At 35.8% G+C, this 27,351-nt stretch overlaps 1 protein-coding gene across 6 annotated transcripts in view; it reads left to right on the top strand.

Annotated features, from left to right (window-relative positions):
* Positions 1 to 27,351, top strand: part of map2 (microtubule-associated protein 2) — a 76,596-nt gene that overhangs the window by 16,386 nt on the left and 32,859 nt on the right. For 5 of the 6 annotated variants that reach the window (XM_055032375.1, XM_055032373.1, XM_055032372.1 and 2 more), the window contains exons 2-3: positions 8,032 to 8,084; positions 17,888 to 18,017. The gene's annotated coding sequence lies outside the window, so the exon portion shown is untranslated. Of the gene's footprint in view, positions 1 to 8,031; positions 8,085 to 17,887; positions 18,018 to 25,851; positions 25,935 to 27,351 lie in introns of all 6 variants that reach the window. The other variant, XM_055032370.1, reaches the window with a different exon arrangement.

The raw sequence follows: 27,351 nt of genomic DNA, 5'->3' as shown, positions 1-27,351 counted from the left end.
TCTACTTAGAACCTTCTTAAGATTCATTAGTGCAAAATGCTAATTCTTGCAATTTTTTGACTGGTCTTAAGATTTTGATCAGGAGTGTATATATATATATCTCATTCTGAATTATTTTTTTTATTTGACAATGTTCAGGCTGTAGAAAAACCTTCCTCCTTTGGGCTCTTTCATCATTCAGCCCTAGCAGAAGCAGAGCTACCTGGTGTGGCTCACTACTTCACTGCTTCCCTGAAAGTTGGAGGTGTGATACTGGTACTTAAACACAGTCAGATTTCACACCCTATCTGAGAGGACCATCGGGCCATTGAACATTTATTGGCACTTGTGTTAAAAGACATCCAAAAATAAATGTTTTTTTTTTTTATCACAGTAGAAAATTCTTGGACTGAAAAATTTCTAAAAGATGTTTGGCAGGAAAACATCACCTGATAACTTTTTCTGTTAATAGATATTACACAATTTCTTCAGATGATGCAAAGCCCTGGTCCTCTCTTTCACTCTGTTCTGTTCAGCTCACCATATAGCTTTTCAATAATTTTTCAAAAGGATGTAGATGGCCATGAAAGAAGGTTCAGTTTGTATTTGGTGAACTATGTTTGTGCTATGTTTAGATCATTGAAAGATCCACTAATGACCCATCTCATCTCTGAAGTATTTCATGTTTCAGTTTACAATGCCATGCATTCTAACCATGACATGGACTTTTTTCTGTTCATTTGGAACAGAAAAAAGTATTGTGCACCATTTTAAAAGTGGAAATAAGTTGCTTGTCAACATATTTTTCATTTTTTTACACCTAGCCCACTTTTGTTTGTTTTAAAAAACACATAGACTCAATGTATGTCACCTCAGGCACTAAAGTAAGCTCCTCAAGTTTATTTTTGTGACAATTGTTTTTTTCTGGGATTCCTCTTGACCAACTGGTTACAGTGTAGATGGAGTCAAATGGTTATGGAGACTTTGGGACCCAAGAAGCCACTTCTTGTTGCAGTTATCTAATAGTGAGCTTTAGAAAAGCACCCTTTACAAATAGGCTCACCAATACATAAAAATCCTAATTCAGCTCAGTAGCATGTGGCTAAGAAAATGGGCCTCTTTGTCAATTCAAATTTATACCCTAAAGAAGCAATTAAAAACTTTGTTTAAGATAACAATTAGTGTGCCATCTGTTTTTCATTTTATTTTGTTTATTTTATCTCTAACAGGATTTTTTTTTTACCCTGTTGAATAAATGCAATAAAAATAAAGTTTGGACTAAAAACAAAATAAAAATACTGTTAGATTATGCTTCAGCAATCTTCTATTGCTGCATCTTAAGGCGTTTCACACATGAGGACCACCAAAACAATGTGATCAGCACTGCCTATATGCTAATTTCTGCAAGATATTCTGAACACTGGACCAAATTCAAGTGCTTTAGTACTTTAAGAGTCAATATTTTCCAAGTTGTATTGACAAGAGCACTAAAATTGTGGTAGGAAAATGACAGGGTGGAAAATATTTATTAGCATTTATGTTTGAAGACCCTTTTTATTGTGTATATCTTCTCACATCTCTGCTTGTCTTACTGTTGCTGTAGTTCAAATGCATACCAATGTATGCAATGCATACAATTTTTATCATCTAATCTTTTATTTCTTGTATTTTTACAAATGTTTAATTTCCATTTCACTTGCATATTGCTAGGCATATTTTGTCAGACTTAAATGAATTTGCATAGAAGTGATCATGAATCGGTTGTCATTTTTACATCTAGAGCATCTTGTGAGACCTACGGTGCCATGTTATGCAAGGATTTAAGCAAGCTAAGTCTTGATGTCTGAAACAACAAAAAAAAGTGAGTACGCTGTAGTAGTGGTAGTAAATTATCACATACAGTTGGTAGGTTTCACACTTCCAGACTTTGGAGCATTTGTTGTACCAAAGCACAAACCCCTCTTATCACACACAGCATCTCTTCAGTGGCAACAAAAGCTGAGTTCACCGAATCTCTTAACAGTGAACACTATCAGCTTGCAAGTTGTTTGCTTGAGTGTTTGTGTTTCTGCCTGAGCACCGAGAGGCATTGTGAGTTCTTATGCAATGTGTTCATTAGTTTCCTTCTAACATGCAGTAATTGACCAGTTCTGTTTTGAGATCAACCCACGGAAAGTCATAAGGAAGTTGTGAAAACGCTGGTTTAGTTGCAAAGAGCACTGCCATCTAAAACCAGGCAGTGTCTAAGAAAGACATGGCAGGCATTTCATTTGACACTAAATATACTTTCGGGCTGTTCAGAAATGATGTTGAGAAGAAAAGCAGCATAAAGAAGCTGAATAAGGTGAGGGCAGAGGGATAAGCGTCAAATAGAGGAGGAAAAAAATCTAATTTTAGATGGATAATGTGTCCTTTATTGTGTGAAGCCTTTATTACTTTTAATGTCTTCCTGTTATACGCAGCTAATTGCACTTAACAGGAAACACACTGGTAGAGAAAGTGCTCTATTATTGGGTGTGAAAGCAACTAGTTTTTAAAAGGGATTTTCTTTTCGTTTTTATTTTGGAGGGGACGTTGAGGGCTTATTTTATCCATACACAGGATTTGCAGATTAAATACCAGATTTTTTGTAAAATTAGAATTAACTATGTTTATATAAACTATGGCTTTGCACAAGAACATAAACACAAGCTGATAGCCATCTTAGAAGTGTTAAGCAATTTATAGACCAATACCAAGTTTGGCCACTAGGGTGCTGAACTCATTAAAGGTGATTTTTTTTTTCTTTTCATCTTTTATATTTTTTTTCTCTCTTTCTGCGACACCTTGTTTTTCCCCAACCCAATCATTTGCACCCTCTGCTGGCTGAAGGACAAAATAAAAATCTAATCAGAAAATAGAAAAGATTGTTCCGAACAAATACAGTTGAGTCTAATTGAAACTCTACTTATGTAAATTAAAAACACACACAGTTAGTATCGTAAGCTGTTGTGAGTTGAAAATGAGGATAATATGTACATTTAAATATTGTGTCACAGACGTGTGGCAGAAAAGTAAGCAATCTTGTGGCCTGAATAAAAAAAAAAAATAAAAAAAAAATCATGTTATATGCCAGACAACATGTTGAATGTTACCTGGCCCTCTCAGACAATGCAGGAGTACTCTATTAAATCTTCTACATGTTAAATCACAACATCGTCCATCATTGTCTCCCTTGATCGCCTGGCCTCTTTCACTTCTGTTAGATCATAGTCTTACAATAATACTCAAGGTCATCCTCGCACAATTTACATTAAAAGCTGCCCTAAAATTTAGCAAAACATCTTCAGAGTCCCCTTATTTTCTTCTCCAACTTACTTCTCACTATCACAGATATTCAGTAAATAAATAAATGTTACTGAAATAGATACTGAGATTGCATGGTAAGGCAGGTACAAAAATTTAATTTGGGTTGTTGGGGAGTGATGCTACAAAAATGTCTTTTCTGTCCCACAATCATAAATATAAATGTGGACTTTGCTAAAATCTTCTCAGACTTTTTTGAGAGCTCTCTGCATTGATTGGATAAGAACACAATTCAATTTAAAGACACGTTCTTAATTCAATAGGGAAGTTAAATGTTGCTGTAACTCATCTAATATATTTATTTAAAGAGCCATGGCAGATGCTGATTGATGTGGGCAGGACGGATCTAGTAGTGGTCTGTATTACATCCAATCTGAAGAAGCCTCTAATTGAAGACACTTTGTTGTCATGAGAAGGATACTCAAGGTTATCCATAATTTATTTTAAAGAATCCTTCTTTGTACCCTCATCTCCAGTGGTTCCTCAGTAGTGCCCAAAACAGAACCAGTCTTTGTAATCAAGTTGTTGAGCCTTTCAAGTCCCTGACTTTGATGCTGAAACCTTAACAGACGACGGCAGATGACGGTTCACTCTCCACAACAGACCAAAAGAAGAAACCGAGTCTCTTGCTGCAAATGTTGAGGAATTTAAGAAGTGAGGCCTGCTCTGTTCACATTCAAGATAAGATGACTTCAGAGTCATCAAAATATTTCTGTTGATGACAGAAATATTGAAAATGTGGACAGACTCCTGTCTGTTTTGCACTGGAGATCTGAAGAGAACAGAGTTCTCGTGCTGCTGACCGCCTGGTTAGACACATGACCTTTCTGTTTCACAAGCTGGTCTGTTTGTCATGTGATCATTAATTCAGGTGATTGTTGAGGCCTTCACTTGTGTCTTCTGGAGTATTTGACAAAGCAAATCAGACTGAATTGTTTTAGAAGCTATGGAGAAATCGAAGAACATAATCCTCGCAGTGCTGCCTGCTTTTTGTGGAGTAAACATTTCAGATAGGCCCATAATAAAATGACCAATTATTAAAGCACTTCATGCCATTTTTTTTAATGTAGGTTGGAGGATCTGTTATATTGTGGGCCAGTTCCTTTTTAGTCTCTATAGCATCATGAACAGTTTAAAATCCCAAAACATTTTGAAGAAAAATCTTTGTGAATGTACAAGTAAACTGGGTCAACACCAGATCTGTCAGCAGGATGCTAATCCAAACCTAAAAACAATTCAAGATAGAAATGGTTCACCTGACCCAAAATCAACTTTGATCCTTCACCTTAAGTTTTCAGATCTAACTTGTTCTGAAACCTTATGGCGCAGCTGAAGAAAAGAGACCAGATGAGAGGACTCAGTGGACTGGATGACCTAGAGAGTAACTGTTAAATATCGCTTTACCTTCAACCTTGAGAAGTGTTACTTGTAGACTGTAAACAAGACTTAACCAGAAATATTAAAGATTTTTATTTATTTTTTACTAAGTATAGTTAGTTATATGCTCTATTGATCCTTTCAACTCCTAAATGCTGAGTATTTCATCAAACATTTTATTTTATTTTATTTTTTTCTTATTTTATTTTCCTTTCTGCTGGTTGCTGGTGGCAGACGACTTGCCACAACGCCAGAAAGAGGCTGAATGACCTTTAGTGTTTTTAATGAAGTCTCAAGCGATTGCTATCAATGCGTTCCCTTTGTCATCTCTTTTGTGACGATGGTGTTAGTAGATTATAAGATGTTTCTTTTGAATCATGCCAACATCTATTTAGCTTCAGTGTTGCCTAGCAACAAGGATGACACAGACTGTGCTGATCAGCATCCAAAAGCCTGCTGAGGATTCTGCTGTGAAAGCATCTCTGGAAAAATGAAGTTTTGCTTGGACTGCTCCTCTTAGTGAATTAAAATATGATGTTTCTCCCTATTTTGTGGAAGTGGCCTTTTAAAATCAGTGAGGAAATTGTTGAGCCAGAGGCTGCAAATGGTCACAGTTTTTAGGAGCAAAATGTTTTATGTTACTGCAATTTTTACTTATTGAAATTGGGAAAATGTTTAGCAGGGACTGGGCAAGTCTCTCATTTCATCCTCAGAACAGCCCCCTGTTCCCTTGTAGACTCTGTGCTACTGTCTGGCTTTTAGCATGTTGGGAAATTATAGTTATTTCACAGCTAGAGCACCAGAGTTGCTTCACAACCTCTTGTTAAAGACACAGTAAATTTGGGGCTCCCTTTCAAGAAGAAAGGGGCTACTATTGTAGCCCAGAGAAAACCATCACAGCCCTTGTTTAAGAGCTAATGCTTAGTATTAAATTGTCTTCTTCTAGAATTGCTTCATCTATATTTTGAACTTGACTGCAAAAAGTGAAAATGAATAAAACATTATTGAATGTAATGAAGCACATTTACGCAGAGCTACCAAAGCAAGGTTAACAAGGTAGAGGGAGTCAAAGCAGCATTACCAATCCATGTAAAAGTGATGTCATCGATGTGTCAGTGCCGGTTAGGACTGCCACTTATCAAATAACATAAAGGAGGCCTATGAGGGTCTGGCCTATTTGTTGTTCCTGTTGGCATGATAATTACCATGTTCCAAGTGATGCATCTTCAGCATAACTGATTTCTTGGTCTCAAGCAAATATTATGATTCACATTTAATATTTAAAGTGATTGTCAAGGACAAAGGTTGTACTCAAGATAACTCAGAAAGACAGATCATCTTATACTGATTTAAAACAGAACACATTGCTTCATTTTTTGAACTAATGGGCAAGTTCATATTTTTTGGCAACTGTGGCTACCTCAGTGCTGGTTGTGCTGTCTGCATAAAAATATGCATTTATTGTTAAAAATAAATACATAAATCTGAGACCATAGATGGGTTCAGCCAGTGTGTTTGTTTGGAAGCCAATACCAGTCAAATTACATTTGATCTGATAAAGAATAGCTCTTCTTTTTTTTGTTAAAAAAAAAAAAAAAAAAAAAAAAACAGGCAGAAAATGGTGGAGGGCAACCTATCGATTTCTTGAGAGAGGGGTGACTGGTAAGGTTGATGCAGCTGCAGGAAGAGGGGCTGCCACTAGTTCAGCACAGCTTTTTGTTTGCCATTGAACTGCATTGATAATCCAGAGTATTGACATATCTATCCCCTGGTATTAATATCTAATTTCTTAACTGCAAGAGATGCCTCTCATACAACACTAATGTTGTATGAGAGAAAGAACACTGGAACAAATTTTGGAGAGATTTTGTTATACCTTGCAAAAATTATTTTTTAGCAAAAGGTTAAAAAAAATAGAAAATAAAACCGTAATATAATCCTTGGGTATTTGGGTTTTGGTTTCCTTTGTGGTTTTATCGTTGCTGTATTGTTTCATGATAGGTCTTGCCATTACTGTTACAAATCCCTATGGTACAAATGTGCCATACCATTTCATTTCTATCTGTCTAGTTTCTTTTTGTTTGTTATAGATTGGCATTTATTTTCTTATTTGGGTTGAAAGGCTATTCTGCTTTATTGCTACTTGCATTTAAATCTTAGTTTACCTTGACCATTGCTTGAAGATGAATTCAGCTTTAGTATGTTTTGTTGTATAAACTATGCCCCTGGATAACTTTTTATTTTAACCTCCTAAAATGCCTTTTTAGGAGGTCTGCGCCTTGGACCCGCATCCTCAGCTCACTTCTTGACACATATTTATATTGCAACATTATGTGCGGTACACCTTTAAATTAATATTTGGTTCTGTTGATTTAACACATGCCATCTGTTATTGCAGGACTTATTTTATATTTGCTTAGTTATAGTCTTTAGTTTGGACAGAGGAGAAGAAGGAAAACAAAATATTATGTAAAAATATAAGACAGTGGTGAAACAAGTTGGGGAGGCTGCACAGATGTATCTCAATGAGGATAGATTTCCAGTTCATCATAGCAATCGTATTAGGAATTCTCCATATGTCTGACATTTAAACGCATCACTAAAAAAACAGGATCAAGCTAGTGAAGCATGGTGTTTGAGTAGGAATACTTGGCCTAAATGGAAAAAATGAGTGAAGTGGTAACTTTGTGGTGGTTTCTGATATCCAGAATTTTTAGATTTGTGACATCCCTCTCACCTCTACAGTGAAGCACAGCCTTCATTTTCCATTAAATCTGAAATTGGGAGTTAAACTAAAGCCACTTATATTGCATCTGCGCTCAACTTCAGCTGTGTGTTTTTGTAAATGAAGCATGCCGTTCTCATTCTTTCATAAGGAACTTCACTGTGTGTGAGAAAGGAGGGTAGCGGGAAAGTGAGGAGGCCTTTTTTGTCACGGTGGCCGCAGTCGAATGAATGCTGCACATGTGGCTTTAACAGACGCAAACACCCACTCACTGATGAGCTTCTCTTTCCTACTGTCACATCATTCCTTTCTTCTTTTGTGTCCTGTTCCCAGCCAGAACACGACTTCTTTTCACGCCTTGGCTGAATTCAAACCAGCGTTGGTCTTACCCTCCCACATGAACCTCTGCTCACCCTTTTTCTCTCACCTCTGCATCTACAACTGCTTCTTTTTCATCAAATTGCCTGGTGTATGTGTATTTACTGAATTGTCACCTTACACTGCACTCCCAAAGTACTTCCAGCCAAGTCTAATCTCTCGGTCTCCTGTTTTTTTCTCCTCCCTCACTGCTGTTTCCCCGCTTTCATCCCTGTTTGTTCTCTCAGGTCTCGGATGTTATCCTCTCTGCCGAGACACGGACATCACTTAAACTAGCCAGGTGAGCTTTAAAACCTCTCCCTCTCTCTTTTGGCCTACTGTTTCTAACATTTCTCCTCACTACATATCTCCATGGATGCTGCTGCAAAGATGCTGCGTCACTGTGTGTGCCCATCTTCATATTGACTCAGTTGTTGTCTCAGTTCAGAACCAACAGCAGAAGAAAACATGCTCTCTCAAGTCACACCTGTTTCCTTCCCTGTGTCAGTCACCAGGTATTCAATCTGGTTTGAATACCTGAAAGAACAAGTTTTCAGGGATTCAAATCAAATTTGATATTTGTATATGCAGTGTGTGTTTTTATATTGGGAACTAGAGGATTCTCTGTTTATGCAGTCACAATCGACATTTACAGGCTTCCTTTATCAAAACCACAGAAAGAAAATAACCCCTTAAATGTCGATGCCAAAAAAAGTGATTGCATAAATATTCACCCCCTTCAGATCAGCATTTAGTAAATACACCTTACAAAATAGTCAAAATATTCTTATTGCTACAGATATCAAAATTAAATGTTGCTACTTTAACACCGACATAAGCACTTGGATCACAAATAAACATTTCGTAATACCACTATAGGTATGTCAGAGGCTTTACTTAGGATTGAGATCTTGATGTTCTTTTTATGTGATGTCGGCAGAAACCTGGGTTAAGCTGTGCCAAGAGAAGCACTGAAAGAAAACAAAAATCTATAGTAATGGTTCTCGAAGTTGTTTTATGTGTTCCTCTGAAGTTGCTCATGATCCCTTGCATGGTGTCAACAAATTGAAAGTTTTAAACTTGGCTAATTTACCACTGTAAATTGTTATTTGAAGCTAAACTGCAGGGCTACCCAGAGTTCAACTATTGTGGTTTAACCATATTCTGTTATCAGCTTCAAATGAAAGTTATGTTTGTTTCTTCTTGGGACAAAAATAGCAAAATCTTGAGGACAGCTGTGGAAGATGAAGTGAGCAACTGAGAGCAAGTGTCAGTCCATATGGGACTTGTTAGGAACAAAATGAGCAAAATTGTGAAGAAATGTGATTAGAGTTTATTTAATGTTCATTCATCTGTTGCAGGGAGACAGAGAGCAGTAATGAATGTGCAAAACCCATAACAAATTAAACTTCTTACTTTTAACTAACATGCAGGGATGCCAGACATAAATTTTTGTTTATTTTTCCCATGGAGAAAACAGATACTTAAAAACATTAAAGTTATGTTGTTCTACTTGAAACTAAACTTCATATTTACAGCAAACCACACAACTTAATTTACAGAATGGAAACTCAACAACTACACGACTTGATGGATGTTGAGCATGTCTAATAAACACAATTCACCTTCATATGGTTTGGTTTACTTTAATGATGCACTTTTAAATGTGAAACAACCTGGATATGCAGTTGCCACACATTCAGCAGCACAGACTGGGAGGGAAAACATGCATGAGAACAAGTAATTCTAGAAAAAAATTGGCAACACCACACGTATGCAATTTCTTGTTTTATCTTCAAACTTAATTGTTGTTTTCATATTGAGTCCTACCCAATATGAGCAGCAGGGGAAACAGGGAGCTGTCCATCATGTTGCTTTGGACATGAGACAAGTGGAGCAGGGTAACTTCTTTTCTCTGTTTGCATTGCCTACAATTAGCTACAGGATCCCTTGCAAGTGGAGCTTAATTTGACTAGCTTAATTTTAACACAGTAAAAAATGCAACCTTGCTTCCAGCCATCTTTTTAACCTTGCCTGCTGATTTTAGTTTGATGGGAAGCTGGTTGAGATTTATGGTAAATCTACAACAAGAATGCTACAAAAAAATTATAGTTCTAACTTGAAGCAGCTTTCTTATTTCTTATTCTCATTGATTGTGTTTTTTCTTATGCCTAGTTTTTTTTCAATTTCTAAATATGAACATGTTTTATTCGTCAAAAATCTCTGATTCTAAAACTAATATTGGTCATTACTTCCAGTCCATCAGCCATTTTTTTTCTTGCACAATTCAGACACAATGAGAGTATTTGATGTGAAAACTTTCCTCTGTCTCTTTTCCCTACTGTCTTTGTGAAGGAAAAACGTTTGTGGCATTTTCCAGCAGGTCTGTTTGACCTTTACCTCTGTTTAATCCCTCCTTTTCTCCTCACCCTCTGTCAAATAAGCTGGTTGCTGAACCTGAAAGCCAAATGGTCCCAACCTTGGTCTGCTGCACTCTTGATACTTTATAATCTTAATTATTATAAAGATAAAAATGACGGGGCAGCATGGAAGGCAGGCAGGGCGGCTTGTTGCATTGAATGAACAATGCAACAAGCCTGGGAAGATTTATAGGTCAGTGTTTAGCCAGATACAAATCAGGCTGGTCAGGCAGATGTCAGGAATCTGCCACATCTGAAAGTACAATGACGGGGCGAGACAGACAAATAAAGCAAAAACACTGGAGGGGGGAGAAGGAAGAGAAAAACGAAACAGTAGCTGCTGGATAAAATCATGGGTGAAATGTGCAAACAATTTATCTTTCTGTCATCTCAGAGTAATGTGAGACTGAATGAAGAAGAATGCAGTTTTTTTTTTTACAGCAGCTTATATTTTGGACGTTACCATGACTATGCTAGTTCTGGGAAATATTTTACTCTTAAATTATTACTTTTAAAAGGACAATCACCTTTTTGTTTGATTATTGCCAAACCTAGCCTGATAATTACCTGACCTAGGGATGTAATACATCTTTTACATAAAAGTTCTATGATTTTTGAAAGATATTAAAAAGCAACAATCATCTAAAACTATTTGAAAAACTGTAGAAAAGCAAAGTTACTGACATCTATTAGTTTGGGAAATGAATTTAGGTAAGACATTTCTAATGCAGTGAATCAAAATGATTCAAATAATCTGTATTTGGAGAAAACAAACAGCACAGATGAACCTTCCCAGGAGAGACCAAAATGAACCAAAAGATGATGAGAGTGTCCAAGATTTAACAATAAAAAAAACACTCAGTAACACTGGATTGCATGGGAGTGTTCCAAGAAATAAACCATTGCTGATCCATTCACAGAAAAATATCCAGATGATATTCCCTAATGTCATCAAGACTTTAAGAAATATATGTTGTGCACTTCCAGCACAAAAAACTCAACAGTTTCTCAGGTGTAGATTATCTAACATCTGACCTAAAACTAATGCAGCATTTCAGAAAGAGACAGTTATACCGACAGTCAAACATGGTGGCGGAGATGGTAGTGTGAGGGTTTAGATTTGCTTTTCACTTCCCAATTCCTGGGTGGCTACTCATAATTGATGGAATCAAAAACGTTGCTCTTTACCAGAAAATTATGTCAGAGGATGTTCACCTGTTTGTGCAGCTTTTTTCCCCTTAATGAATAAAATAGTCAGTGGAAACCAAAGATATTCAGTACTAAAATTTGTTTCATCTGAAACATGAAAATATGACAAAACAAAAAAAAAAACAAAAATGGAGGAAATATTTTCAGGGTCCTACCCATTTTCACAACACTGTAAATGTTATTCACTGGTGGTGTCTGAGGACACACAGAGAGAAAGAGAGAGAGGGGGCGGGAAAAAGGGATGTTTGTCAGCCACTGCAGCAGTGATGTAATGGTCCAGACTCCCCCCACTCCTCAGGCTAGACTCTTTTATTGTCCATGTTTCCTTCCTGGTTCTCTCTTTTTTCCAATCTCTCATTTGCATGGTTTGCCACCATTTTTGCCCCTTTTCTTTATTGTGGCATGCATATCAACCATTTAAACATGTATACAAAATATACTATATTGCCAAATGTACCTGATTGTTTGTCTTTATGGACATTCATTTGAGCAACATCCCATAATCAGTCAACCTTTCTCAACTATAATACCTGCAACTCTTCAGGGAAGGTTTGCACAAGATTTAGGAGAATGTTTCCTATAACTTTTTTCTTTTGTAAAGGCATTGTTGTTTGAGATGAGCTTTTGTCTTTGACCTAGTTGGTCATACTGACAAACTGCTTTTTGAGCATTTCAAATATAAATAGGTCAGATAAAGGATGTTGGTTTTTGTTTGTGACATGTAGATACAAATAAATATGTCAACATAATCAATTCTGCCCACATAGTAAGAGCAACTAAAATTAATCAGTTTTATTTAACTAAACAGACTAAACTTTATTTAACTAAAGTTAACCCTTGAGAAGCTAAAATTCACTCAGTTTGCGTTTTGAAAGAACACTACTAGTAAACTTATTTCACATCCACATTTAATTGGAAGGTTTTCTCTTTAGTCCAATACCGTGAAAAATATTTAAGAATCTGTCATATCTTAATTTTAACTTCTTATTGGCATTTTCCACATTCATGTTATTACGACTTTTAATTTAACAATGTCATTCAAGAGTCCCACCAATGATTAAAGCATATTCAAACTGAAGTGCAATATGTGCACAATTTGAATTGAAACATTAAACTATCTGACAGTTTTGTAGGAATTTGACTGGCTGATGGGGTTTATTGAGAACATGGATGATACATTTGAGGCAAATGTGGAAGCACACACTTATTTGAGCTTTGAAATAATATAATTAATAATATAATTGGACAGCCCAGAGTAGAATGGTGTAAAAAGTGGGGTCACCACATACTGAACAAGGCTCTCCATGAATGTTTGTTTTGAATATAAGAGGTGAACAATGGCAAACAGCATAAAGACATGCTATCAAGGACACTAGAAACTTTCCTATGACTAACAGGTCCAGATAGTAGCAATGAACCTAATGTATACTTTGTGCTTGTGGTCATACACAAAGTTTTGAACAGTTCTAATGTTGACCTAGGTTGTCACTGGGTGAAATGTCAAAGCAGGTCACCCTAAGGGTAAAGTCAATCGACCAAACAAACATCACAGCAATTCTTCCAGTGACTGAAATAGTGTGTGACTAAAAACCTAAATGTCAGCCCCAGAAGGAAAAGTCAAGGTCAGTCCAAACCAGGTTACTTAGAATTAGTGTTAAACTTCATAGTAATCCATCCTATACTATTCAAAACTTACAAATTTGAAATAGCTAAGAAGAAATTGTGAAAATTTGATACCACTGCAGAATGTTCAAAATGGTTATATTTCTCTGAATATGACTGCAGTCTAAAGATAGATAACTTTACACTGCAGCATCATGTAGGTGGAGGTGATGGCCATAGTCCTAGAGCACATATTCATTAATAATACACAATTCTCACATAAAATATTCTGTTTAAGCTACTTTCATGACACCGATCTAAAACTAATCTAAAACTTTATTTTCTCACGGTCATCAAGAGATCAGCACAAAATACCTCTCTGTAGATTCATTCACAAAACATGAGGTGGCTGCATTTTCACAGCAAGCAGAGCTTGATCACTGGAAAGACATTGACAAGCGTACACGCACACTCCCGCACACACACACACACACGCACACACATACCCCCACACACACACGCACCCCTCTCCCCCGCCCCCCACACACACGCACACACAGATGTGCCACCTTTACAGTCTATATTAAATGTGGGCTGACAGGTGACTGACTGCAAGATGTGCAGTCTCAGGAGACACAACAAAGCACTTTCTCTGTTCGTGTGCTTAATCAGGATGTGTGTAGATTCAGGGTCACATCTCTGTGTGTTTGTCTGTTGCATAACAGAAATACAGCATTGCCACGCTGCCCATGAAGAGAATCCTATATGGTAGATATAAAACCTTTATTGTGCCTAGTGAGTTGTAAAAATGCATTGTGGTTAAAGATTGATATGAAATGTAATTAATCTCTTTGGTAGCAAAATGCACAGATTACTTTATTTTATCTTGGTTTCAATAAGGACATATTCGTTAGAAACTGCAATGGTTGATTAAGGGCTTAAATTCTATTACTGTGATTTATTTATTGTGATAACCATAAAAGTGATGATAAAAAATATTCAAAAATTACTAGAACATTCAGGACTCTACAAACACAAATTTTGCTGAAAGGATAAAATCATTATTTAAACAGCTGACTACTAGTTAATTTAATATCTTGCCGTTTGAACACAAAAATAGTTCAAATGGTATGAAAACAGCCCAGACAATTTTTGGGTTTGGAAACATCATAAAGTAGAAGTTTAATATTAAACGAATTGCTATTTTTATTACTATTTTATATCTAATACTTTTCTCCAATAATGATGTTTATTGTGGTAATTGCCCATTAATTTCTAATTAGAAGTAATTTTGGAGTTAGCAATCAAGAATGGTTAGTTTGAAAGTCAAAGCCCCAACATTAGGACCAAATAAAAATACCTGCTTTCTGGGTGGGTAAAATGTTTAATGTGGAGGTTTTTCTAAGAAAGATAAGAAAGATAATTTTATACAAAGAACATTTTTGGTGCATTTTAGGACTGATCAGAAAGACAGCATGTTGACATAAAACTAAAAAATACATAAAGCCCAGCATTATGATCCTTACAAATAGGCAAAAGCGGAAAATGTAAATAAAAACAAAACAAAAGACTCAACCGCACGTTGCATAGAAAGTATCTATTTCCTTTGATACGATGAAGGATATTAACAGATGTTTATTTTGTTTGTGGCCCCACATTTTGTACAGCAGGGGATGATTTATTGATATTATTCAGAAAAGCCGGGAGTTTTTTTGCAATGAGAAAAATATTTAAAATAGCTGTCTGAGTCATACTGTTGAAAACTGAGGACTTCAGGAAACATTTACAAAAGACACGAGACTGTAGAAAAAAAGAAAATTCCACATATCCAGATATAATCGAAAGTGGTGGCAATGGTCATGCCGTGGGTTTCGTGTTTAGTTTCCACTCTGTCCATCTCTGTCGTGTCCTTGGGCAAGACACTTCATCTGTGTTGCTGGCGGTAGTCAGTGGGCCTCATGGCATGGCAGCCTCTGTCAGTGTCCCTAAGGGCAGCTGTGGCTACTGTCCAGCAGCTTGATGATTGCTGCCCTCAGAATAGAAGAATGACTGAGTGAGGATGAGAATTCACATGCGCTGCTATAAATCAGCGTGCATGATTTAAAGCTCTTTCTTTGTTTACATTTGACAGATTATTTCTATAAGTTTCTGATTGGTTTTTATGGCCACAGCTGGGCCACTATGCCACGCTGCCATCTTAGAAATGTTATAAAAGTAACTAAAAATGCAGTTATCAGGCGATAGATGAAGTGCCATAAGTTGTCTACAGTACGTTGTCTTCTGAGATAGTGCATGCTGTGTGGGCAGCGAGCCACAGGAAATAAAGGCCTGTGCAAGGCCTCTGTCTAATGTGTGACTCACAAGTGACCCTCAGCTGATCCAGAGTTGAAGCAATAACAAAAAAATCTGTCGTCTCCTGAGATTATTTGCATCCCGGAGCTGTAGCTGGTTTCCTTTCAGTCAGTTCATGACTCATATTATGTGTGAAGGGTGCTCATATATGGAAAAAATAGCGGAGGAAGTTGTTGCTATCTGTGAAAAACCTGACAGTCATTGTTACACTTGTCATACTGAAACTGTCAGACTTCATTAGCTAAGTAATAATATCTGTAGAATTCACTCAAATTAGAGGGAAAAAGCAGTAAATTATTCACTAAGACAGTTTTGTTGTTTTTGTTTTGGATAGGTAACTCATGGTACAGTTAACCAGTGCTATTGATTAAAAATACTTTTCAATGTAGAAGCCTTTTGGGTGAAAGGTTAAACATCTTCCAAGTTATCAGCAAAAGTCCAGTTGCTTTCTAATTAAGCACTTTTTAATAAAACCTTGTTGATATAGTAATATGACAAAAACATTTTTCCCCCAGTAGCTGGATACAGTGGACATTGACCAATGCTGCATTTTGTATATCTTTATATTGTTGTGCAGCCTTGGAGAAAAGCATTGATTGCATGTTTAATTTACAAATGATGAGGAGGTCACAGTTTAGACCTCCCCTGTTATTAGGCCAGTGTTTACTGATCAAATGATGAAATTTCACTGTTTTTGTAGAAAAACTACTCAGTGGAAACTTTTGTGGATAAAATGTTTAATTCAAATTGGAAAAAAAATGGCATCAAATTTGGTCTACAAACTTATTTTCTTCCATAATGTTTTTTTTTTGTTGTTTTTATCAAGCAGAAATACTTTTTTGCGACATGCTCCTTCACTTTCACCTCATCACAGTCTTATTGTTAAAAAGCTACATGAATTTCAAAACTTGCATTTATGTTCAAAACTGAACTTTTCAGCACTTTAAATATTCCTATATCTCAGTAAAATTAGTGGGCATTTAAAAAAAAAGTGTTACTTCAGTTCAGTTTTGAGTATTAACTTCTTTTGCACGTTTATAAATGAACTCTATTACCATCTAATGCGTCCAGCCATATCTTCCTTTCATTTATCCTTCGGAACACCCATTTATCCAGAGTGATATGAGAACATTAAGAGGCATTTTCTAATATACGGAAGAAAAGGCTCTTGGCAATGCTGACTCCCTCATCAGAATGTAAAGTCTATGCTAATAAAGGTCTATCATGCAGTACATTTTATAATGTCACTGATGTACTGATATCTGTGAATGTGAGAGTGGAGAATAGGTTCATATCAGTCTATTAGTTGTATGCTGTTTATTTTTTTTACAGGAAATATTTGCAAATCAAAGCATGAATCACAAGTGGAGAAGTTTGAGTCCAGTTTTAGCTGAGAGGCAATACTTTATGACGTTAGAGTAACATAAAATTACATTGTTATTAAAATAACTCAAAATACTCTGAACAATAAGTTTGGTAACTGAGTGCATCAAAGGATTTCATGATTCCAAGTTTGTATCTAAGTTGTCTTGGTTACTGTACACACAGTACCGTCCATATTTATTGGCACACCCACTCAGAACATGAAGGAAGTTTTTTTTTTATTCTTTTTTAGCTTTTGGAGAAACAAAATCAAATACGAAAACTGCTGAAGTTTTTGAACTGTGATTCTTTTGGATTACTGTTGTCCTCATTGTTTGCATGGTGACAGATTAACTTCCTTGTCCAGCCTGGTGTGTCACAGGTTATATTGTGTTTAAAAATGAAGATCTTATTGAACTGCAATGAACTAAATCAGGTGCTTTAAAGTAGGACACATCTAAAACATGTGCCAGTGTGCCTTGAGAACCAGTAATGGGAAACACGGTCACAACACAATGGGTTTCTCAACTCTTAGACATCAAGAGAATCAAGAGACTGTATCTGACCTCTGAGTGTTTGGGTGGATTATGGGGTGGTGTAGAACTGAAAAGCACTAGAGAAGCAGGCAGAACACCATGAATAATGCAGAGAGCTATTAAGTTAAATAGGGTGTTTCCAAATTAGAGGGGAATCTTTATTCTGTGGCATTTGTGGGAAATCACCTTATTGCTGTGACTGTTTCTACATCTGTCTTAGGTAAACTTCATGCTCTTTTGTCTTACATTTCAAAGAGAGGTAAACATTGTGCCATTTTTATCTAAAAACTAAAGGAGCATGACTTTACAGAACTTTTTAAACACTGTTACTAGTTTAAAAAAGTAAAGTATAGATAAAATAATGATTTATCTAATATACGGAAGAAAAGGCTCTTGGCATAATGATTTTATCAAAACACAAACACTGACTAAATTTAAATTACGTAAAATTTAAAGGTAGAATTTTTCTCAACATTTTTGGATGGATTATTTTTTTACACATCACAATGTAGTGTAGCCTAGATGACATGCACTTATTGAGAAAATGTTTTGAAACTTGAGTTGGAAACTGCCATGATCTTAAAATGGGGGAAAAAAAGTGTTTCTTTTTTCATTATTAACAGGTCCAACTTGGAGTATTTATCACTGGGCTTTTTCGAGAATCTCAATTCCCTCATTGTGACATTTTGGAGCAACAGCGATTCCTTGAATTCATCTCGACTCATCCTCCAAAGTCCCTGATCCTATTAAGAGGTAAGAACTCGACCTCATATGGATACATACCCAACTCTCTATACAGTCACAATCAATAAGTTAGCATTTTCACCAAAAATGAAATCAGTTTATCGATTACTCTCTGTACAATATCGTGACAGAAATAGCGCTTCATATCTCATCACGCTGCCAGCAACGTGAAATTTGTGCAACACAAGTAAAAAGTCAACACCAGCAAAAACCATTTTACTGCATCAAACTAATTCTGCTCAGACTCACATTTATCTGTCCTGAAGCTCTGAGATGTGATAAATATCTATCAGAGTGGGAAAAAAAGTAACATTTAAAGCAAGAGAAACAGAGACAGAAAGAATGGCTGCTACCTCCACAGATGAAATGGCTGTGTGGGTGGATGTACATGTGAGTGCAGGCTGCTGGGAGCTATGAGTGGGAAGCGGGTACTGAGTGGGAAGAGGAGAGCTGCTTTAGTGAGACAATCAACACCAAGACCCACTGAAAGGTAGTCACGCTCTAACGGCTTATGTGTTTTGTGAGCCTGTAGAATGACAGCAGGTATTCAGGTTGGATCGGATTCTTGAAGACTGGCGGCTGAATGATGTGGGTTTCTTTCTATTATTCACAAAATACAAAATGATGATTCAGATTATTACAAAGTTTTATTAATGAACAAAACAGCATTGCTTACATTTGATGCAACATTTTGTGGTTAAGTCAAATGGTAAAACAAATAGTTTAAGCAGTCAGATGGACTTTTTGTGACAAAAGTAAAAACATCAAGATTTTTCAATGGCAACACAAATATAGAAAGATTACCCTGCTCTGGTAACGTAATTTTCTTAAACTCTGTACATTTGGTCACATTTCAACACAAGTTCTCTGTTTTTACCATTTTTTTTTGTGGTATATAAAGCAAGTGAAGTAGGATGAAAATGATTAATTTTGTTTTAGAAATGAAAATATGAAATGATGGCCAACATTTGTCTTCAGTCTCCATTCATCAATATTTTGTAGAACCTTATACTGCAATTACAGGTATTTTAGGATGTCTTTAGCAGCTTTGCACATCTGCACACAGACATTTTTGTCAATTTTTAAATGCCAAAAAACTTGGTTTTGTCTGTAAGGAAAGTCTTGACAGAGATCCAAAAGTCTTTTATTACCTCAAAAAGTTTTTTTCTAAAAAATAATCAATTTATATTTTCATAAACTCTCACTAGTTTTCACCATTGGGTGTGTTTAGATAGATGTACAGTATTAGTTTTCCAACACATATAGTGTTTTGCTTGTAAACCAAAAATACCCTAAAATTTCTTCTCTTTTGACCAACATGCCTTACTTGTCAAACCTCAAACATGACTTATGACTTTCTAACAAAAATTTCTTTACCACTGACATATATCTTAGAAACTGGTAATTTTGCAAGGCAATGTACATTTTATTACTGCCAAACCATTTGAAATAGTTTGGTACTTGTCAAGTAAATGTTTAAATTATGTTGAGAAGATTTAAAAAGCCAGGTATAACTAAGACTATATGTAGTCTAATTAGATATGAAAGAATTAATTAAGAAAGTAAAACCACACGTTGCCATCATATAATAAAAATTGCAAGAGATGATAAATATGAATGAGAAACAATGCTCAGTGTGTGTGTGCATGTGTGCGTGTGAGTTAATTTCATTCTGGACAAATTGGGTTTAATCTTAGGTGGGAAATTTGTTTTAAGAATCTGTTCCATCTGGAATAATATGGTCCAAGTCCCTTTAAAGTCTGTCCTTGTTTACTCTTCCACAACCACTGTGTTTGTTTATATTTTGGCAACAAAGAGCTGAGGTATTAAAATCCTTTTTGGATTTTTTTTGTTTGCTTACGTTACAGTACTTGAGAATTCATGCATGCAGGGAGAGAACATGCATCTTTATGCAGGAAAAACCTAATGCAGCGTGACCGTGCCAACCAATACTAAATTAATTTGGTAAATTTTAAACAAAAAGGATATCTCTCGGCATGTTACTGGATTAGATAGATTGCTCAGAGGTGCACTTTATTACTGCTTTAAAGATTTTACCACTTTATGTCAAAATTAATTTATTTCTTGGATGTAAATGTGCTGAAGTAGCATTTGCATCTTACTTATAGCTACAGAAAAAAAAAATCTGCTCTCACAAACAGACAGTGTATAGAAAAGTCTTAAAAGACTGAGTTGTTTATTCCGGGTGATGTAAAAAATTGTATATTTACCATTTTCACACATTTTCAGAGAGACCAGTTAAGAATGACCATGTCAGGATGAAAATTACTAGCTAGCGTAAATCAGTGATAAGCTATCTTTTTTGCAATTATAAAGTGGCCTATTATTTAAAAAAAAATATTCTTAAAGAAAACAAATCATGACTGTCATGATTTATCATGATTGCTTGACAAATAATGACAAGCTATCATATCTTTACCAACCCATGAACTGAATATTAAATAATTGTAGTTTATATGAATCTTTAAAAAAAAACATCAACATCTTTGAAACTCAGATTTTAGCTGTTAGTATTTATTCCATCAGCACAAAGCCTCACTTACATTAAATATTCTCTGATTATAAAACTTATGCTGACATCTTTTAGCAAAACTGCTAATATGGCACATTATGCAAAAACAAGATGCCGACAGCACTGCACTTCAGGCTCTTTATCTTTAGCAGGTAGAAAAATGCATTGAGCTAAACTAAGGCCTATAATGGAAGAACATTTGTGAGACTGTAAACTCCTGGAAGAGTTTCACCTTCCAGCTGAGCAATATCCATAAACACAACCAGAGCCACAGTAAAATTTAGATCCGAGTGGCCAAGGGCCACTTTTCTTTTTACTTAACATTTACTTTGTTAGTTTATCACAGGGGTGCCCAAGTCCACTCCTATAGCTATTATCCTGCAACTGTTAGATATATCTCTCTTCTCATACACTTGGATAAAATGACTAAATTTCCTCATTAGCATGTCATTCAGCTCTGCAGAGTCCTGCCAATGAGTCATTTATTTAATTGAATAAATGAGCTGTAAGGTAGAAGCTCCTAAGGACTGGACGAGGATGCTAGGATGGGCTTTTGGATGAAATCATATAGGTTTGTAGTTGTCAAAGTGTTAAAATGAAGGAATAAAAGCATTTTTCCAAGGCATTATAATTTAATACATTCATGCTAGTTCCTTATAGACACCAAGTGCTCATATACAGTAAGAAACATAAAGCATTCCTTTACAAAATTCACGTTTAACGAATGCATTAGGACATTCACAGTTACACCCCAAGGTACAACAACTTGTATCCCTTGCCTCTCTGACTCCTGCAGCGATTGGGCCCTCAGAAGAGAGCCCTGCAATGCAGCATCTGTGTGACGTGCTTGCGCGTGGACACGCAGGCACACACGCACAAACACATGCGCACACACATTCAGCGAGATGGCGGCATGTAAAGTGCTCAACTCGTAGGAGGGAGATGAGGCAACGGAGAGCGCAGTTATGAGAGTGCTGAAGCCTGATGAAAGGTGGAGGAGTGAGTAGGCGGAACAAAGGTGGTAGGAGGAGGAGGCAGGTGAGGATGAGGAAGAAATAACAGGTGGGAAGAAGCTCTCAGTGCTCGGGAAGAGAAGGAAGCAAATAAGATTGATGGACATGAAAAATTGATTTCTTTATCAGCTCAGCCATTACATTGTCTGGAAAATCGTCTAGCAAGGAATTCTAGCGAGGCAGACAATTTATCAACTTCATCTTTTGATGATGGACACTCTTTTTGTGTCTGTGCTGCACAGACACGGCAGAAAATAGTTTCAAAATCCCTGGAAATGAACCGCCAGAAAATTCAGCTTGCATAATGACCCTAAGGGAGCCTTTGACAGCTGCATAATGTCACCATTAGAATTAGCTTTACTAATTGGTATAATTATATTGAAGAGATGTTATAAAAGGACAAACAGCATGTGATGAGTCTACTGATAGTTTGTTGATCAAAGATAATTTATATAATTTTTTGTAAAATCAGCAATAGAATACAAACTACATCTGTAACCTTTGCCTTTTTTGTTTGCGTTCTGAAGGATTTTACAGCTTTAGTAATCAAATTAATATTATAGTTGAGCTTCAGCTTTGAAAAGTCGACAGTGTTTTGAGCTTTTTATTGTTTAACAGCGATCACAAAGACAGACTTTTTACTTTAGCACTTCAAAAAAACATGATTTCTACTTTACTGAGTTCTTCTGAGAGGGGACAAATGCAAACCTAATCAAGCATATATTTTTTTTCAGGTTCTCCCTCTAAATGGGCTGCTCATTTCTATTTTGAGGCAGTGGGCATGATGAAAAACATAGGTGCATTTTTTTGTGTCTAGACTGCACTTTTAGTGGTGTGTCTGCAATGTATCTTCTTTTGACAGCAGTTCTGTTGTTTTTGCATGGATTGTACTTCACTGGATAAAATGTGTTCTCAACTCTCCCTTGTACTGCAGCCCAGGGACTTGATAATGTTAGGGCAGTCAATGAGATAATGTCTTTATGGGAATGTGACCCAATGAAATAGCATCATATTTATATGGAATGCATGTCAGTCAATTAGAATATTATATAAAAGCTAATCTATTTCAGAAATTCAATTAAACAATTTAATTAATGTATTTTACAGATTGATTAAACATAGTTATATTTTTCAATTATTACTATTCATTTTGGTGCCTGTTCAGTCAACAAAAAACAAAATGCAGTGTCTCATTAGAAATTTAATACATAATGTTTTTACATTGGAAAAGCAACTTAATGACTGTTGTTCTAATTACTATTGGCAAAACATTATTAGCAACACAAGGTGTCGTGTTGCTGCCTTTGACTCTTAATATATTTATTGGACAAATATATTGAGAAGATGAAATATAACATCTTTAATTATGTTAATATGCTAGGCAGCTATATTGGATGTTAGTCAAAAATGACCAGAGATCTTCAACATTGTAAGTTGAAATTTTAACATAATGTGGCTTCTTGGTCCATCTCTAAGTGGAAATTTGTGAAAAACTGACATCAGAGTTCAAGTGACTTCCGTTGATTGTCAGAAGTCATTCAAAATGGCTTCTCACTTAAACCCATTTCTACAGTCACAGCAATGTCTGTTACTTATAAAACTACAGGAACAGTTTAAAAGAATCCTGGATGAGGCCCTAAGTTTATGTTGCACATACAATAGCAAATTAATGAGAGATAAAAGAAAAATCTGAAATCACTGCAAGACAACTTCAGCAAGTTCAACGTGTGTCTCTTGTCCAATACTACAAAATAATTTTGTAGAGAGAGTAGATTGAAATAAATGCCTCAGATGGTGTTCACTTCATAATTCTGAATAAATATTCTGAAGCAGAAAAAGTACGGTCCAAATCCGCTCATTGGTTCATGAATCATCTCCACTCTTCCCAAGTACAGACAAACCACCTATGTGCATCAACCAAACCATCTGGCCAAGTGCCATTGGCTTCATGCCAGTTACAACCAACCTGATGTCTACTGGAAAATCTATCACATTAGCATTTTACATAGCCTCAGTCATATAGGAGACTGCATATTCTGAATCTTTGTTATACGTTTTCTTTCGTAGTTCGTATGATCAATTGTCTACATATGCCTTCTTCAAACTCGTGTTTCATGTCTTTTTTATATTCCATATGAATTAAAAATGCAATATAGATGTAAGATGAATGTTTTTGAGTAATTCAAACCAACAAATGAAACTCAATCTGATGTATTTCAAGTATATTTTTTTATTATTGGTATTTTGCAGCCTAGTTTTTGTTTTAAGATGATAAGAGAACGATGTTTTTTGTTATGACCAGAATTACCATGTGCTCTGCCGGTTTCTGCTGTTTTGTATCAGACTTTGCTTCCTTATAATTCTAACATTGTATTATTGTAATAATAATTACAAAATGTGAACCATATTGTAAACAAAATATCTTGTGCAGAGCTCTGCTGATCTTCAGAAAACCAGATCACTGTGCTTTCTCTCCTCCCCCTCTCACACTCTGATCCTGGCCACCATTCACAGTGATCTTAGTGCGTCTGGAAATTAGCCAGAGCTCAAAGTGACCTTCATCACCAGACAGACGGCACATATTCAGAGCACCAGAACAGCATCCGGAAGTCTGTATTTTATACCTCTTCCAATCTATGAAGTGCTTTTCAAATGTGGATTTGCCATGGATCCAATGGCAAACAGATAAGACACGGCATACAAGGAACTATGGAGATGATGTGTGTACTCAACAACGGGAAAACATACATTTTTGTAAAGCTTGTCAGCATGTGCAGAGTTGTACAGGTCAACTGAGGTTTCATCAGTATTGATGTTCCATACCGGCTGAGTCATTCTGCTCCCTGCCGTGGAGTGGTAGGAATTTGAAGTATCAACAATTATCAATATGATTCAAAGCTGTTTTACAGTAACATGATGGTGACATCTTATGACATAAACAGATTGCATGTTATTGATTGTAGCTTTGCTTTTCTTTCCTTTAAAAAATATTTGCTCTGAAAATCAGATATGTTTCTGCATTGGTTTGATTTCACAATTTTTAATGCATTTTGGTATCTACTGAATGCATTAGAAGAGGGAGAAGATAAGCATGTCCAGATTGCAGCAGCATTTCTGTAATAGGACAAGCTGCTCACCGGCAGGGGGTGTAATCTACAAAAACGACCCAGTAAAGTGAAAATGTAAAATAAAACATCCTAAGTACATGGAAATGTTCCAGGAAGTTGCATTACAGAAAAAAATAAACTGAAACTTACAGTCAATATGCCTGCAGTGGCTGGAGATCATTGCAAATGAGGACTGAGCAGAAACACTGCAAGAAGCTTGTGTCTGCTAATGCACCTGAATTTTCACACTGTGGAGCAATAACATATTTCTATTCTTTGATAGACCACGTTTACAGCAGGTCATGACAGCAATATGTGCTCGACTAAGTATTAAAGATGCTTGGAATCTGGAGTCGAAGAATAATAAAAGTTATCTTCTCTTTTCTTCAGTGGAATAGGTCATTGGGTTGTTTTATTACCCCATGAAAACACAAAAAAATTAAATATTAAACTAAACAATTTTTTTTTCATATTATGATCAAAATAAAAATGTCAAGAAAAATAGTGGAAAAAAAATTCTGTCACATTTATTTCTTAGCTGTAATGTAAAGCATTAATATAAATGTCTTACAACTAGAGTTTGGATTTTTTAATTTTTTTGTTTTTGCACTTTGTGAAGAGATTTTGGTCACAAAGTGTACATCAACTCTGCGCTTAAGATTTTCCACAAAATATTTCAGCATAATTACCAAGCTGAAATATGGTGATTAAGCAGTGACATTGCTTTTTGGGCAAAGCAGTGCTACTTTGTTAAATTAGTTCAGGCCTGTAAAACAAATGACTTTTCTACTCTCCTTAGTGTACATTCCCTTATTAGCAAAAATACTCTAATCTTCTTTAGTTCATTTTATTTCTTCCAAAAGGGTTTTCTTCTCTCGTCGACTATTTCCTTTTTCCTTTTCAATTCCAATATATTATATTTACAATTACACAATTTATAATGGAATAAAACAAATAATATATATTTATTTACACTGTAAATTATTACAAAAATGTGTGCTTTACTTTCATTCTTGTTATAGCTACCAGCACCATTCTCTTTACTGGGTGCAGTTACAGTCTGCTAGGTAATCTATGTGAGTAGACATTAATCAGGAATGTGGTTTGTACTGTGAATTCAGTGAGTAGTGCTCACTGTAGCATCGCCTTGCGTTCAGGCTGCAGTTATTGACTCCTGTTTTCTCCATTAGGCTTCCCTTCACTCTCAGGATCTCTGTGGACTGCAGAGCTAAATGACAAATTACCTCAACACAAACGCTTACACACAGCTCAGGTACTGCCAGCCACTTATCTTCCTGTAAAACCCACCACTACGCCCTTTGTTTGTCTCTACTTCAGCCCTTTTACTGTTAGACTGCGGTAAATTGAATGTGCTTCTTGTGTCGCTGGAGACTGGAACTGCCTCATTAAAAACTGGGACAACAGTGAAAAAAATATGCAAATAATCATAAAAAAACAAAAAAAAAATCAACATCTGCTTTTTTAACTTTTATAATTCTCAGATGTGAAAAAGACAACAAGATGAGAACTTTAGGTTTATTTATTGCTTGCTACGTGGCAGTCCTGTAAATCGTTCCTTTATTTTGTCTTTAATTACACAGACTCATCAGTGTCTTCTGCATTCAGCTTCTCTCCCTGTTTGTTGATCAACTTTGATCAGCAATGAGAGAGTTTCTGTGTCCACCTCAGGTATAAAGTTTGAGTTACTGCAAGCTAAAGTTATTTTACATTATCAGCGTTCCTATGAATCAGATCTTATCCAAGTCTGATTAAGTAAGGTAAAAAATGAGTGCAAAAATTGTCAGAATTTCTTGTCTTAATTTGATATTTTATTATTGAAAAGAAAAAAAAAACTATTTCTGAAATAGTGTTTTTACATTAATTGAGATAGTTTCTTTTCCACATCAAAACTTGAGCATTTGTAAAGCTTTATGTAAAAGAACATTTTTTTGATATTTCTGTTTTTTGGGACTTTGTCTTGCTGTGATTTAAAAGATTGTATTTAACTTCAGTCTTTATACTGTATATTTTAAATTAGTTTTAAACTGATCTACGTTTGTCCAGATGGTAGATGGAAACATCTGTTTACCACTTGGCATAATAAGAAACCAGCTACAGCAACATGTTTTGTAATGCAAAATAAAACAAGGAAAATATAAAAAAAACATTAATATCTTACTAGGTTAATTCGTTATACTAAAATATCCATTATCTGATAAAAAACCGCTAATACATTTGTAGAATATTGAGTCTGGAAAACATGCAAACATGCATTTTTAAAATGAAAATATAGCAGAAACCTTCCCTTTTTTTTTAAGCATTTGCCACTTTTATGTCTCAACTGCTTTTTTCATTTTTCAATACTGACTACCTGGAGCCCATTGCTTACATCAGCCCTTCTTGAATGCTTAAAACTCGGTGTCTCCTCTGTTAATTTTTACCAGTTGTTTATTCCACCTGACCCACTAACTGCATGAGTCATTACACAGCGCACATGGAAATCAATATTGTTTTTTTTACAGAGGTTGTCATCTGCCAGGTATAAAGCCAAACCCAATAACTCACCACCTACAAACAAATTCACAAGCACACATCCATAGTCAGATAACTGTTGCCAGTGAAGCGGTGGTGCTGGGGCCGGGATTATGACTGACAAAAAGAGATTTGTGAATGTGACTGATGCAGTGCGT

Source organism: Poeciliopsis prolifica, unplaced genomic scaffold (genome assembly GCF_027474105.1).
Source record: "Poeciliopsis prolifica strain line A6 unplaced genomic scaffold, Auburn_PproV2 SCAFFOLD007, whole genome shotgun sequence".
NCBI lineage: Eukaryota > Metazoa > Chordata > Actinopteri > Cyprinodontiformes > Poeciliidae > Poeciliopsis > Poeciliopsis prolifica.
Note: the sequence above shows the minus strand (reverse complement) of the source record. Positions and strands in the feature narration are given on the sequence as shown.